Source organism: Arachis ipaensis, chromosome B6 (genome assembly GCF_059453495.1).
Source record: "Arachis ipaensis isolate K30076 ecotype BB chromosome B6, ASM5945349v1, whole genome shotgun sequence".
Taxonomy (NCBI): domain Eukaryota; kingdom Viridiplantae; phylum Streptophyta; class Magnoliopsida; order Fabales; family Fabaceae; genus Arachis; species Arachis ipaensis.
The window spans coordinates 43,461,864-43,475,961 of record NC_142441.1 but is presented as its reverse complement, the minus strand read 5'-3'; the positions used below and the strand labels follow the sequence as shown (position 1 = coordinate 43,475,961).

Below are 14,098 nucleotides of genomic sequence, written 5' to 3'. Positions count from 1 at the left end.
GGGTCGGACATCTCGACCCAGGGTATGAACAGTCACCATCAATCTTTAGCTCCAAACACACCCGTGCGTCCCTTTGTCGCGTACGCGTCATTGGTAGCGTTCTCTTATTGAGTGCTACGTTTGCTTAGTGAACGCTGCCCCACGCGTGCGTGTGGGTAGCAAAATCTCAATTCAGGCTTCAACGCCTGCCTCGCGTGCGCGTGCTTTGTCCTAGGTGACCCATCGACGCGTGCGCGTCGATTACAAAACTTTGCCTCCAATTTTGAATCTTGCCCGAAAACGCTGGCTTGCTGAACGTAGCACTCTCTTTTGAAACGAGCGCTAAAAACTTCCACGCGTACGCGTTATGCATGTGTACGCATGGTTCTTCGAAAATTGCCCCCTGACGTGTGAGTGTGGCGTTCATTATTTGAATGCAACGTTATATTGGAAAGCTTCTCCTTTTCTTCATTTTCTCACCTAAAATCAACCAAACAAGCAATCAAAGTCTCACCAAAATCATAAGAATTTGCATCAATCATAATAACCACTTAATTCTTGCATAAATCTCATGATTTTGTATAAAATAAATGATATTTGATTGAATCAAAATAATCATAAAATTCCACTCCAACCACTTACTTATTGTGCAAGAAAGTGCATGAAACCTAATGAAACAAATGAAAAATGCTCGTGAAACTAGCATAAGATGACTTGTCATCACCTGTCAGGTATATTTCTAGAACTCGACACATCTAGTAGCTAACCCGGACATAGAACACCACATCATGGGGCAAGCGGGATTAAACCGCAACCCTTGCATCTTACCTGCTTAACCCAGAGCAAGTAGGACAAACCTCAACCGTTGCATCTTACCTAGGTGGGTGTTTACAATCTCAACCCGGAGCAAGTGTGGCTAACCACAATTGTTGCATCTTACCCAGGTGTCTCGAGTCTCAACCAGAGAAAGTGCGATAAGCCTCAACCTTTGCGTCTTACCCAAGTGCCTCAAGTCTCAAACCTTTACCTAGAGCAAGTGGGACAAATCTCAACCCTTGCATCCTACCCAGGTAGGTGTTTAACTGCTTAACCCGAAGCAAGTGAGATAAAGCCACCAACCTTGCATCTTACCCATGTGTTTCAAAACTCAACCCAGAGTAAGTGGGACAAAGCCATTGATGACTTGCATCATCTACCCTTCTTTCTTGCATAAAGAAGTCCATAAAAGAGCATAAATCTCATTTGATCAGTACAATTCATGCATTATTTGATGAATATTATGGTACACTACTTTGAAATGAGTTGTGCTGAATTTCAGGTGAAGAAGGCATCAAAAATGGGTAGAAGACAAACAGGAGCTGGGCGTGGCACACCAGTACTAAAGTCCAGAGAAGAAGTCCAAGCATGCATGAGGGTGTGGCACGCCAGAAACTACACATGGCACGCTAATACATTATTCTAGAGAGATACAATAGGAAACACAAAAGGGGCGTGGCACGCCAGGCTGGGCGTGGCACGCCTGACCCATCAATTACTATGGGCGTGCCACTTGAGCAAAGGGGCGTGGCACGCCAACGCACCATTCCAAGAAGAGCCTTCACTATGGCGTGTCACTTGGTATCGAAGGCGTGGCACGCCAGCCCCAGGAATTCACTTGGGCGTGCCACTTGAGAACCCAGGCGTGGCACGCCAAGCTTGAAGAGTTCACAAATCCATGGGCGTGCCACTTGAGCAGCATGGCATGGCACGCTGGTACAACAATCCAGAGAAGGGGCTGAAGGCAATTGAAGACTGGGCGTGCCACTTAAGCAACCAGGCATGGCACACCAATGCACAAAGGACCAAAAGCAAGGACTGAACGTGCCACTTGGTATCGAAGGCGTGGCGCAGGTGTACCTTAGCATTTCACTATGGCGTGCCACATAAAGGCTGAGGCGTGGCACGCCAACTACTGGAACCAAGATAAGATCATGGGCGTGGGACGCTGGTATAAGTTTCCAGAGAGGATGAATGAGGGCAATTACATGGGGCGTGCCACTTGGTATCGAAGGTGTGGCACGCCACTCACCATTCTTTACTTAGGTGTGCCACTTGAGCAACCAGGTGTGGCACGCCAGTGTCGTTCAGAGAGCAAAGAAGCATTGGGGCGTGCCACTTGAGTTCGTGGCATGGCACGCCAAACTGAGGAACCACTCAATCACAAAAGGGGCATGGCATGCCAGACCCTGGGCGTGGCACGCCAGTTCAAGTTTCTAGAGGCAAAGAGAAGTGAGAAAGGCAAGGGGCATGCCACTTGAGTTCGAAGGCATGGCACACCAACACAAGAATTCCACTATGGTGTGCCACTTGAGTTCGAAGGTGTGGCACGCCAAGGTTGTTAGAGGGACGAGCGTGCCACTTGAAGGATTGGGCGTGGCATGCCAACTGAGAAGTCACGCTTATTGAGTGTTTTCTTTTCCCTCCAAAATGTAATTTTCGTTTTTCACTTTTGTAATTCTTTTATTTTACTAGGAGTAGTATAAATACCCCCAAGGAGTACTGAAGAAGGGGGTTAAGCAGTCAGTTTTAGATCGACTTTTACACTTTACTTTTGAGTACTTTTTGAGCTATGAGTAGCTAACTTCCCTCTCATTGAGAGAGGGAGCTCTGTTGTACTTGATGGATTGATAATAGTGAAATTCTTCTTCTCTTCATCTTCTCTTTGATTTTCTAAAAGGAATTTCGTTCTTAATGCTTAGTATTCAATTATCTTGGGAAAGAGATTGAATGCAATTGGGTTTCATGGGAACCTTTGGAAAGGAAACATGAAACCATGCTTGAAATCCCTTCTCACACTTGAGTAGAATCTAGGTTTTGGTGTTTGGATATGTGACATATAATCCTCCCTCTACTTGGACCTATAATGGTGTGTTGTATAATTAGGGACCAAGCATATCTCTCTTCATAAGCAATTAGACCAAGGAATTGGCTATTGATCAAGATCTGAGAGATTGAGTCACCAAGGGATTGGTGCTCAATCAATCATGATTGCCAAGAGGTCAATGAGTTGCATGATTGAAGAGGATATAAGCTAGATTTGATCCAAAGAGATAACATCTCCCAATCTCAATAAATTTCCCCATTCTTATCTATCCATTTCTTTACAGCTTATTTTTACATTCAGCAATTCCCCATTCCCATTTGCATTCAAGTCATTTATAATTCTGCACTTTACATTCTGCCGTTTATATTCCTGCACTTTATTGCTTTTCTTTATATTCTAGTCATTACATTTATGTCATTTACAATTCTGCACTTTACAATCCTATTGATCCGCTTGACTAATTCATCAATTGATTAAAACTGCTCGAATTTGCCAATCTCTGTGGATATGATCCCACTCCACTATGGGTTATTACTTGACGATAATTTTGGTGCGCTTGCCAAAAGAACTAATTCACCAATTTTGAATGGGGTGTGAATTTTACGTCATCAAGTTTTATGGCGCCATTGCCAGGGATTGGCTTAAATTTGACAGTGATTAAATTGATTGGAGAGCTAGATTAAGCAATTTAAATTCCTTGTTATTTTATTTTATTTAGCACCTTTTTATTTTCTTTTATTTTGAGTTCTATTTCTTTCTTCTTTGATTATTTTTATCATCCATATTTCCATTCTTCTAACTGTTTGATTAATTGCACCACTCACACTAACAACCACTCTAACAAGAGTAATTTCTTTATTCAATTTTTGTCTTGTTTTTGCCTTGTTGGTTGTATGACAGGTAGAAAAAGTGGGGCTTCACCTTCCTTTGATTAAGGAGGGAAGCAAGAGGGAAAGGAGTCTTTGGTGCTAAGGAAGAGGAAGAGTATTTTGAAACAAATATGGAGGATAATATAGAGAACCACCATGAAGAAGAAGCTCACAACCATACTAGAGAAGGCCCAGTAAATTATGATGGGAAAGAAAGGAGAGTCTTAGGCTCCTATATCAATCCAAACCCAGGAAATTGTGGCAGCAGCATCCTAAAGCCAACAATTCATGCCAATAATTTTGAGATGAAACCTCAGCTCATCACACTTGTTCAGAACAATTGCTCATATGGAGGAAGTGCCCAAGAAGACCCTAATCAACATCTTAGCACATTCTTGAGGATATGTGATACTGTAACGTCCAACGGGGTACACCCCGACATCTACAAACTACTCTTGTTCCCTTTCTCACTCAGGGATAAGGCAGCAAAGTGGTTGAAATCATTCCCCAAGGATAGCCTAACTACATGGGAGGAGGTCGTGAACATATTCCTTGCAAGATTTTACCCTCCACAAAGAATTAATAGCCTGAGAGCTGAGGTACAAACTTTCAGACAACAAGATGGAGAAACACTTTATGAGGCCTGGGAGAGATTCAAATATATGAGAAGAAGATGCCCACCAGAAATGTTCAATGAGTGGGTACAAATACACATCTTTTATGAGGGACTATCCTATGAAGCAAAGAAGGCTGTGGACCATTCTTCAGGAGGCTCACTGGTGTGCGAAATCGTGATCATTACTTCCTTGGTAACGGCGCTAAAAACTCAATACACACGTTCATGTTCTTAATTCTGTTTCACAACTTCGTACAACTAACCAGCAAGTGCACTGGGTCGTCCAAGTAATAAACCTTACGTGAGTAAGGGTCGATCCCACGGAGATTGTCAGCTTGAAGCAAGCTATGGTCACCTTGTAAATCTCAGTCAGGCGGATTCAACTGATTTTATGAATTGATAAGTAAAAGATAAATAAAATATAAAATAGGATAGTGGTACTTATGTAATTCATTGGTGAGAATTTCAGATAAGCGTATAGAGATGCTTTCGTCCCTCTGAACCTCTGCTTTCCTGCTGTCTTCATCCAATCATTCCTACTCCTTTCCATGGCAAGCTTTATGTAGGGCATCACTGTTGTCAATGGCTACATCCCATACTCTCAGTGAAAATGGTCCAAGATGCTCTGTCACAGCACGGCTATTCATCTGTCGGTTCTCGATCACACTGGAATAGGATCCATTGATCCTTTTGCGTCTGTCACTACGCCCAACACTCGTGAGTTTGAAGCTCGTCACAGCCATCCCTTCCCAGATCCTACTCGGAATACCACAGACAAGGTTTAGACTTTTCAGATCTCAGGAATGGCCATCCACGGGTTCTAACTTATACCACGAAGATTCTAATATCTCGGACTCGGTCCCCTGTATTAGATATCCAAGAGATATCCATTCAATCTAAGGTAGAACAGAAGTGGTTGTCAGGCACGCGTTCATAAGTTGGGAATGATGATGATTGTCATGATCATCACATTCACATTGAAGTGCAAATGAATATCTTAGAAGTGGAATAAGTTTGTATTGAATAGAAAAATAGTAGTACTTTGCATTAATCCATGAGGAACAGCAGAGCTCCACACCTTAATCTATGGTGTGTAGAAACTCTACCGTTGAAAATATGTAAGTGATGAAGGTTCAGGCATGGCCGAGAGGCCAGCCCCCAAACGTGATCTAAAGATAGCCTAAAACTAATCAAAGATGATCCAAAGATCATAAAAAGTACTATTTATACTAAACTAGTTACTAGGGTTTCCAAAATTGAGTAAATGATGCAGAAATCCACTTCTGGGGCCCACTTGGTGTGTGCTTGGGCTCAGCATTGAGCTTTACACGTGTAGAGGCTTCTCTTGGAGTTGAACGCCAGTTTGTAGCCTGTTTCTGGCGTTGAACTCCACTTTGCAACCTGTTTCTGGCGTTTGACTCCAGAATGCAGCATGGAGCTGGCGTTCAATGCCAGTTTATGTCATCTAAAATCGAGCAGAGTATAGACTATTATATATTGCTGGAAAGCCCTGGATGTCTACTTTCCAACGCAATTGAGAGCGCGCCATTTGAAGTTCTGTAGCTCCAGAAAATCCACTTTGAGTGTAGAGAGGTCAGAATCCAACAACATCTGCAGAAATATGAATTTTATTTAAAAACTAATAAAAATATATTAAAAACTAACTAAATTATACTGAAAACTATGTAAAAACAATGCAAAAAAGCGTATAAATTATCCGCTCATCACAACACCAAACTTAAATTGTTGCTTGTCCCCTAGCAACTGAAACTCAAATAGGATAAAAAGAAGAGAATATACTATAAATTCCAAAATATCAATGAAACTTAGCTCCAATCAGATGAGCGGGACTTGTAGCTTTTTGCCTCATGAATAGTTTTGGCATCTCACTTTATCCATTGAGGTTCAGAATGATTGGCATCTATAGGAACTTAGAATACAGATAGTGTTATTGATTCTCCTAGTTCAGTATGTTGATTCTTGAACACAGCTACTTTATGAGTCTTGGCCGTGGCCCTAAGCACTTTCTTTTCCAGTATTACCACCGGATACATAAATGCCACAGACACATAACTGGGTGAACCTTTTCAGATTGTGACTCAGCTTTGCTAAAGTCCCCAATTAGAGGTGTCCAGGGTTCTTAAGCACACTCTTCTTTTTTTGTTTAGACCTCGACTTTAACCGCTCAGTCTCAAGTTTTCAGTTGACACCTTCATGCCACAAGCACATGGTTAGGGATAGCTTAGTTTAGCCACTTAGGCCATGATTTTATTCTTTTAGGCCCTCCTATCCACTGATGCTCAAAGCCTTGGATCCTTTTTATTACCCTTGCCTTTTGGTTTTAAGGGCTATTGGCTTTTTGCTCTTGCCTTTTGGTTTAAAGAGCTTTTGGCTTTTTCTGCTTGCTTTTTCTTTTTCTTTTTTTTTCGCCATTTTTCTTTTCTCTTTTTTTTTTCTGTAAGCTTTTGTATTCACTGCTTTTTCTTGCTTCAAGAATCATTTTTATGATTTTTCAGATTATCAAATAAAATTTCTCCTTTTTTCTTACTCTTCAAGAGCCAACATATTTAACATTCAGTAAACATCAACTTCAAAAGACATATGCATTGTTCAAGCATACATTCAGAAAACAAAAAGTATTGCCACCAAATCAAAATAATTAAACTAGTTTCAAGGATGAATTCGAAACCATGTACTTCTTGTTCTTTTGTAATTAAAACAGTTTTCATTTAAGAGAGGTGATGGATTCATATTCATAACTTTAAGGCATAGACACTTAGACACTAGTGATCATATAGTAAAGACACAAACATAAATAAAACATTAAGCTCAAAAATAAAAAAACAGGAAAATAAATAAATAAGGAGATTAAGGAATTAGTCCACCTTAGTGAGGGTGGCGTCTTCCTCTTCTTGAAGAACCAATGGTGCTCTTGAGCTCCTCTATGTCTCTTCCTTGTCTTTCTTGCTCCTCCCTCATAGCTCTTTGATCTTCTCTAATTTCATGGAGGATGATGGAGTGCTCTTGATGCTCCACCCTTAGTTGTCCCATGTTGGAACTTAATTCTCATAGGGAAGTGTTGATTTGCTCCCAATAATTCTGTGGAGGAAAGTGCATCCCCTGAGGCATCTCAGGGATTTCATGGTGAGGAATCTCCTCATGCTCATGTTGAGGTCCATGATCTCTTGTTTGCTCCATCCTTTTCTTAGTGATGGGCTTATCCTCTTCAATGAGGATGTCTCCCTCTATGTCAATTCCAGCCGAATTGTAGAGGTGGCAAATGAGGTGAGAAAAGGCTAATGGTACGTGGAATCGTGATTACACTTTAAGTATGTAAAGTTTATCGCTCTTTCTTTCCCTGGAAATGGTGCCAAAAACATGATGCCAAAACCATGGTTCACAACTCCGTGTAACTGACCAGCAAGTGCACTGGGTCGTCCAAGTAATACCTTACGTGAGTAAGGGTCGAATCCCACGGAGATTGTTGGTATGAAGCAAGCTATGGTCACCTTGCAAATCTCAGTTAGGCAGATATAAATTGATAATGGTGTTTTCGAATAATAATTAATAATAGAATAGGGATAGAGGTACTTATGTAAATCATTGGTAGGAATTTCAGATAAGCGAATGGAGATGCTTTTCGTTCCTCTGAACCTCTGCTTTCCTGCTATCTTCATCCAGTAAGTCTTACTCCTTTCCATGGCTGGCTTTATGTGATACATCATCATTGTCAACGGCTACATTCGGTCATCTCTCGGGAAAATAATCCAATGCCCTGTCACGGCACGGCTAATCGTCTGGAGGCATCACCTTTGTCAATGGCTTCATCTTATCCTCTCAGTGAAAATGATCAACGCACCCTGTCACGGCACGGCTATTCATCTGTCGGTTCTCGATCATGCTGGAATAGGATTTACTATCCTTTTGCGTCTGTCACTAATGCCCTGCGATCGCGAGTTTGGAGCTCGTCACAGTCATCCTATCATTGAATCCTACTCAGAATACCACAGACAAGGTTTAGACCTTCCGGATTCTCTTGAATGCCGCCATCATTCTAGCTTACGCCGCGAAGATTCCGATTAAGAGATCTAAGAGATACTCATTCAATTCGAATGTAGAACGGAAGTGGTTGTCAGGCACACGTTCATAGGGAATGATGATGATTGTCACGTTCATCACATTCAGGTTGAAGTGCGAATGAATATCTTAGAAGCGAAATAAGAAGAATTGAATAGAAAACAGTAGTACTTTGCATTAATCTTTGAGGTACAGCAGAGCTCCACACCTTAATCTATGGAGTATAGAAACTCTACCGTTAAAAATACATAAGTGAAAGGTCCAGGCATGGCCGAATGGCCAGCACCTCTGATCTAAGAACCAAGTGTCCAAAGATGTCTAATACAATAGTAAAAGGTCCTATTTATAATAAACTAGTCACTAGGGTTTACAGAAGTAAGTAATTGATGCATAAATCCACTCCGAGGCCCACTTGGTGTGTGCTTGGGCTGAGCTTGAGTGTTGCACGTGTAGAGGTCCTTCTTGGAGTTGAACGCCAGCTTTTGTGCCAGTTTGGGCGTTCAACTCTGGTTTTGGATCCTTTTCTGGCGCTAGACGCCAGATTTGGGCAGAGAGCTGGCGTTGAACGCCAGTTTGCGTTGTCTATTCTTGGCCAAAGTATGGACTATTATATATTGCTGGAAAGCCCTGGATGTCTAGTTTCCAACGCAATTGGAAGCGCGCCAATTTGAGTTTTGTAGCTCCAGAAAAGCCACTTTGAGTGAAGGGAGGTCAGAATCCAACAACATCAGCAGTCCTTCTTCAACCTCTGAATCTGATTTTTGCTCAGGTCCCTCAATTTCAGCCAGAAAATACCTGAAATCACAGAAAAACACACAAACTCATAGTAAAGTCCAGGAATGTGAATTTAACATAAAATCTATTAAAAACATCCCTAAAAGTAACTAGATTCTACTAAAAACATACTAAAAACAATGCCAAAAAGCGTATAAATTATCCGCTCATCACAACACCAAACTTAAATTGTTGCTTGTCCCCAAGCAACTGAAAATCAAAATTAGGATAAAAAGAATAGAACATACTATAAATTCCAAACTATCAATGAAACATAGCTCCAATCAAATGAGCGGGACTTATAGCTTTTTGCCTCTTGAATAGTTTTGGCATCTCACTTTATCCATTGAGGTTCAGAATGATTGGCATCTATAGGAACTCAGAGTTCAGATAGTGTTATTGATTCTCCTAGTTCAGTATGATGATTCTTGAACACAGCTATTTTATGAGTCTTGGCCGTGGCCCTAAGCACTTTGTTTTCCAGTATTACCACCGGATACATAAATGCCACAGACACATAACTGGTTGAACCTTTTCAGATTGTGACTCAGCTTTGCTAAAGTCCCCAATTAGAGGTGTCCAGGGTTCTTAAGCACACTCTTTTTTTTTTTTTGCTTTGGACCTTGACTTTAACCGCTCAGTCTCAAGTTTTCACTTGACACCTACACGCCACAAGCACATGGTTAGGGACAGCTTGGTTTAGCCGCTTAGACCAGGATTTTATTACTTTAGGCCCTCCTATCCACTGATGCTCAAAGCCTTGGGATCCTTTTTATTTGCCCTTGCCTTTTGGTTTTAAGGGTTATTGGCTTTTTCTGCTTGCTTTTTCTTTTTCTTTCTATTTTTTTTTTTGCCTATTTTTTTTCTGCAAGCTTTGTTCTTTGCTGCTTTTTCTTGCTTCAAGAATCATTTTTATGATATTTCAGATTATCAAATAACATGTCTCCTAGTCATCATTCTTTCAAGAGCCAACATATTTAACATTCTTAAACAACAACTTCAAAAGACATATGCACTGTTCAAGCATACATTCAGAAAACAAGTAGCATTGTCACCACATCAATATAATTAAACTAAGTTCAAGGATAAATTCAAAACTCATGTACTTCTTGTTCTTTTGAATTAAAACATTTTTCATTTAAGAGAGGTGATGGATTCATAGGACATTTATAACTTTAAGACAAAGTTACTAACTACTAATGATCATGTAATTAAGACACAAACATAGATAAGCACATAACATAGAAAACGAAAAACATAAGAAATAAGAACAAGGAATGAATCCACCTTAGTGCTGGTGGCGTTTCCTTCTTGAGGAACCAAAGATGTCCTTGAGCTCCTCTATGTCTCTTCCTTGTGTTTGTTGCTCCTCCCTCATTGCTTTTTGATCTTCTCTTATTTCATGAAGGATGATGGAGTGCTCTTGATGTTCCACCCTTAGTTGCCTCCAATAATTGTGTGGAAGAAAATGTATCTCCTGAGGTATCTTAGGGATCTCTTGATTTGCAGTCAAATGTTCTACCACTGAGCTATAGACCCTTGATGGAAGCTTTTGTCTTCCCTTTCCTCTTTCTAGAGGTTTCTCTGGCCTTAGGTGCCATCAATGGTTATGGAAAAAACAAAAAAGCTATGCTTTTACCACACCAAACTTAGAATGTTGCTCGCCCTCGAGCAAAAGAAGAAGGAATAGAAGAAGAAGAAGATATGGAGGAGATGGAGGGATGTGTGTATGGATGGAAAACAGAAGGGATGGTCATGAATGGAGAGAGAGAGGGCGAGGTAGGTGGGGATCCTGTGGGATTCACAGATCCTGAGATGATCCTGTGGTATCCACAGATCCTGAGGTGTCAAGGATTTACATCCCTGCACCCATTAGGCATGTAAAATGCCCTTGCACACAACTCTGGGCGTTCAGCGCCAGGTTGGTGCCCATTTTGGACGTTCAACGCCCATTTACTGCCATTTCTGGCGTTGAACGCCAGAACCATGCTTGTTCTGGGCGTTCAGCGCCAGGATCATGCCCATTTTGTGCGTTCAGCGCCAGAACCATGCTCTGTTCTGGCGTTTGAGCGCCAGACAGATGCTCCTCCAGGGTGTGATTTTTCTTTTGCTGTTTTTGATTCCGTTTTCAATTTTTCTATTTATTTTGTGACTCCACATGATCATGAACCTAAGAAAACATGAAAAACAAAAATATAATTAGATAAATAAACATTGGGTTGCCTCCCAACAAGCACTTCTTTAATGTTAATAGCTTGATAGTGGGCTCTCCTGGAGCCTCACAGATGTTCAGAGCATTGTTGAAACTCTCCAACACCAAACTTAGAGTTTGGATATGGGAGTTCAACACCAAACTTAGAGTTTGGTTGTGGCCTCCCAACACCAAACTTAGAGTTTGACTGTGGGGGCTTGGGTTGACTCTGCTTTGAGAGAAGCTTTTCATGCTTCCTCTCCATGGTTGCAGAGGGAGATCCTTGAGTTTTAAACACAAGGGAGTCCTCATTCCATTGAAGGACTAGTTCACCTCTGTCAACATCAATCATAGCTCTTGCTGTGGCCAGGAAAGGTCTTCCTAGGATGATGGATTCATCCTCTTCCTTTCCAGTATCCAGGACTATAAAATCAGCAGGGATGTAAAGGCCTTCAACCTTTACTAACACGTCCTCTACTTGTCCATATGCCTGTTTTCTTGAATTATCTGCCATCTCTAATGAGATTTTAGCAGCTTGCACCCCATAGATTCCCAGTTTCTCTATTACAGAGAGGGGCATGAGGTTTATTCCTGAACCAAGGTCACACAGAGCCTTAAAGATCATGGTGCCTATGGTACAAGGTATTATGAACTTTCCAGGATCCTGTCTCTTCTGAGGCAATGTCAGTTGATCCCGATCACTTAGTTCATTGATGAACAAGGGAGGTTCAACTTCCCAAGTATCAACGCCAAATAATTTGGCATTCAGCTTCATGATTGCACCAAGAAACTTGGCAGTTTGCTCTTCTGTAACATCCTCATTCTCTTCAGAAGAGGAATATTCATCAGAGCTCATGAAGGGCATAAGGAGGTTCAATGGAATCTCTATGGTCTCTAGATGAGCCTCAGAGTCCTTTGGTTCCTCAGAGGGAAGCTCCTTATTGGTCACTGGACGTCCCAGGAGGTCTTCCTCCTTGGGATTCACGTCCTCCTCTCCCTCATTGGGTTCGGCCATTGTGCTTATGTCAATGGCCTTGCACTCTCCTTTTGGATTCTCTTCTGTATTGCTTGGGAGAGTACTAGGAGGGATTTCAGGGATCCTTTTACTTAGCTGGCCCACTTGTGCTTCCAGATTTCTAATGGAAGATCTTGTTTCGTTCATGAAACTTACAGTGACCTTAGATAGATCAGAGACTAGATTTGCTAAGCTAGATGGATTCTGCTCAGAATTCTCTGTCTGTTGCTGAGTGGATGATGGAAAAGGCTTGCTATTGCTAAACCTGTTTCTTCCACCATTATTAAAGCCTTGTTGAGGCTTTTGATCCTTCCATGAGAAATTTGGATGATTTCTCCATGATGAGTTATAGGTGTTTCCATAAGGTTCACCCATGTAGTTTACCTCTGCTATTGCAGGGTTCTCAGGATCATAAGCTTCTTCTTCAGAAGATGCCTCTTGAGTACTGTTGGATGCAGCTTGCATTCCATTCAGACTCTGAGAAATCAGATTGACTTGCTGAGTCAATATTTTATTCTGAGCCAATATGGCATTCAGAGTATCAATCTCAAGAACTCCCTTCTTCATAGGCGTCCCATTATTCACAGGATTCCTTTCAGAAGTGTACATGAACTGGTTATTTGCAACCATGTCAATGAGTTCTTGAGCTTCTGCAGGCGTTTTCTTTAGGTGAATGGATCCACCTACAGAGGTATCCAATGACATCTTAGATAACTCAGACAGACCATCATAGAATATATCCAGGATGGTCCATTCTGAAAGCATGTCAGAAGGACACTTTTTGGTCAGTCCTTTGTATCTCTCCCAAGCTTCATAGAGGGATTCACCATCTTTTTGTTTGAAGGTTTGAACATCCAGTCTAAGTTTGCTCAGCTTCTGAGGAGGAAAGAACTTGGCTAAAAAAGCCGTGACCAGCTTATCCCAAGAGTTCAGGCTGTCTTTAGGTGAGAGTCCAACCATATTCTAGCTCTGTCTCTTACAGCAAAAGGGAAAAGCATGAGCCTGTAGACTTCAGGATTTACTTTATTAGTCTTAATAGTATCACAGATCTGCAAGAATTCAGTTAAGAACTGAAAAGGATCTTCAGATGGAAGTCTATGAAACTTGCAGTTCTGCTGCATCAGAGAAACTAGCTGAGGTTTCAGCTCAAAATTGTTTGCTCCAATGGTAGGAATGGAGATGCTTCTTCCATGTAAATTGGAATTAGGTGCAGTAAAGTCACCAAGCATTCTCCTTGCATTATTATTATTTTCAGTTGCCATCTTCTTTTCCTGTTTGATAATTTCTGACAGGTGCTTGCTGGTTTGTTGTAATTCAGCTTCTCTTAGTTTCCTCTTCAGAGTTCTTTCAGGTTCTGGATCTGCTTCAACAAGAATATTCTTGTCCTTGCTCCTGCTCATATGACAAAGAAGAGGGCACAGAAAAATAATAATAATAGATATCCTCTTTTTTTTTGAGTAAGGGAGAGATGTTAGTAGATGAATAAACAAATAGAAGGAGGTGAGAGAGAAGAAAATTTTCGAAAATGAGAGAGAGAGAATTAGTTAGGTGGTTTTGAAAAAGATAAGAAACAAACAAAAAGTTAGTTAGTTAGTTGAAACAAAATTTGAAAACATAAGAAGTTAGGAAGTTAGAAAAGATATTTTGAAATCAAATTTTTTTGAAAAAGGTAAGATAAGAAGATATTTTTGAAAAGATATGATAGAAATTAGTT

General features: G+C 41.0%; 1 non-coding gene across 1 annotated transcript; it reads left to right on the top strand.

Moving 5' to 3' along the window:
* Window positions 1-13,143: 13,143 nt before the first annotated feature.
* On the top strand, window positions 13,144-13,251 carry LOC148555342 (small nucleolar RNA R71). The gene has a single exon (XR_015886463.1). It is a non-coding gene; the product is annotated as a small nucleolar RNA R71 (small nucleolar RNA).
* The last annotated feature ends 847 nt before the right edge of the window (window positions 13,252-14,098 follow it).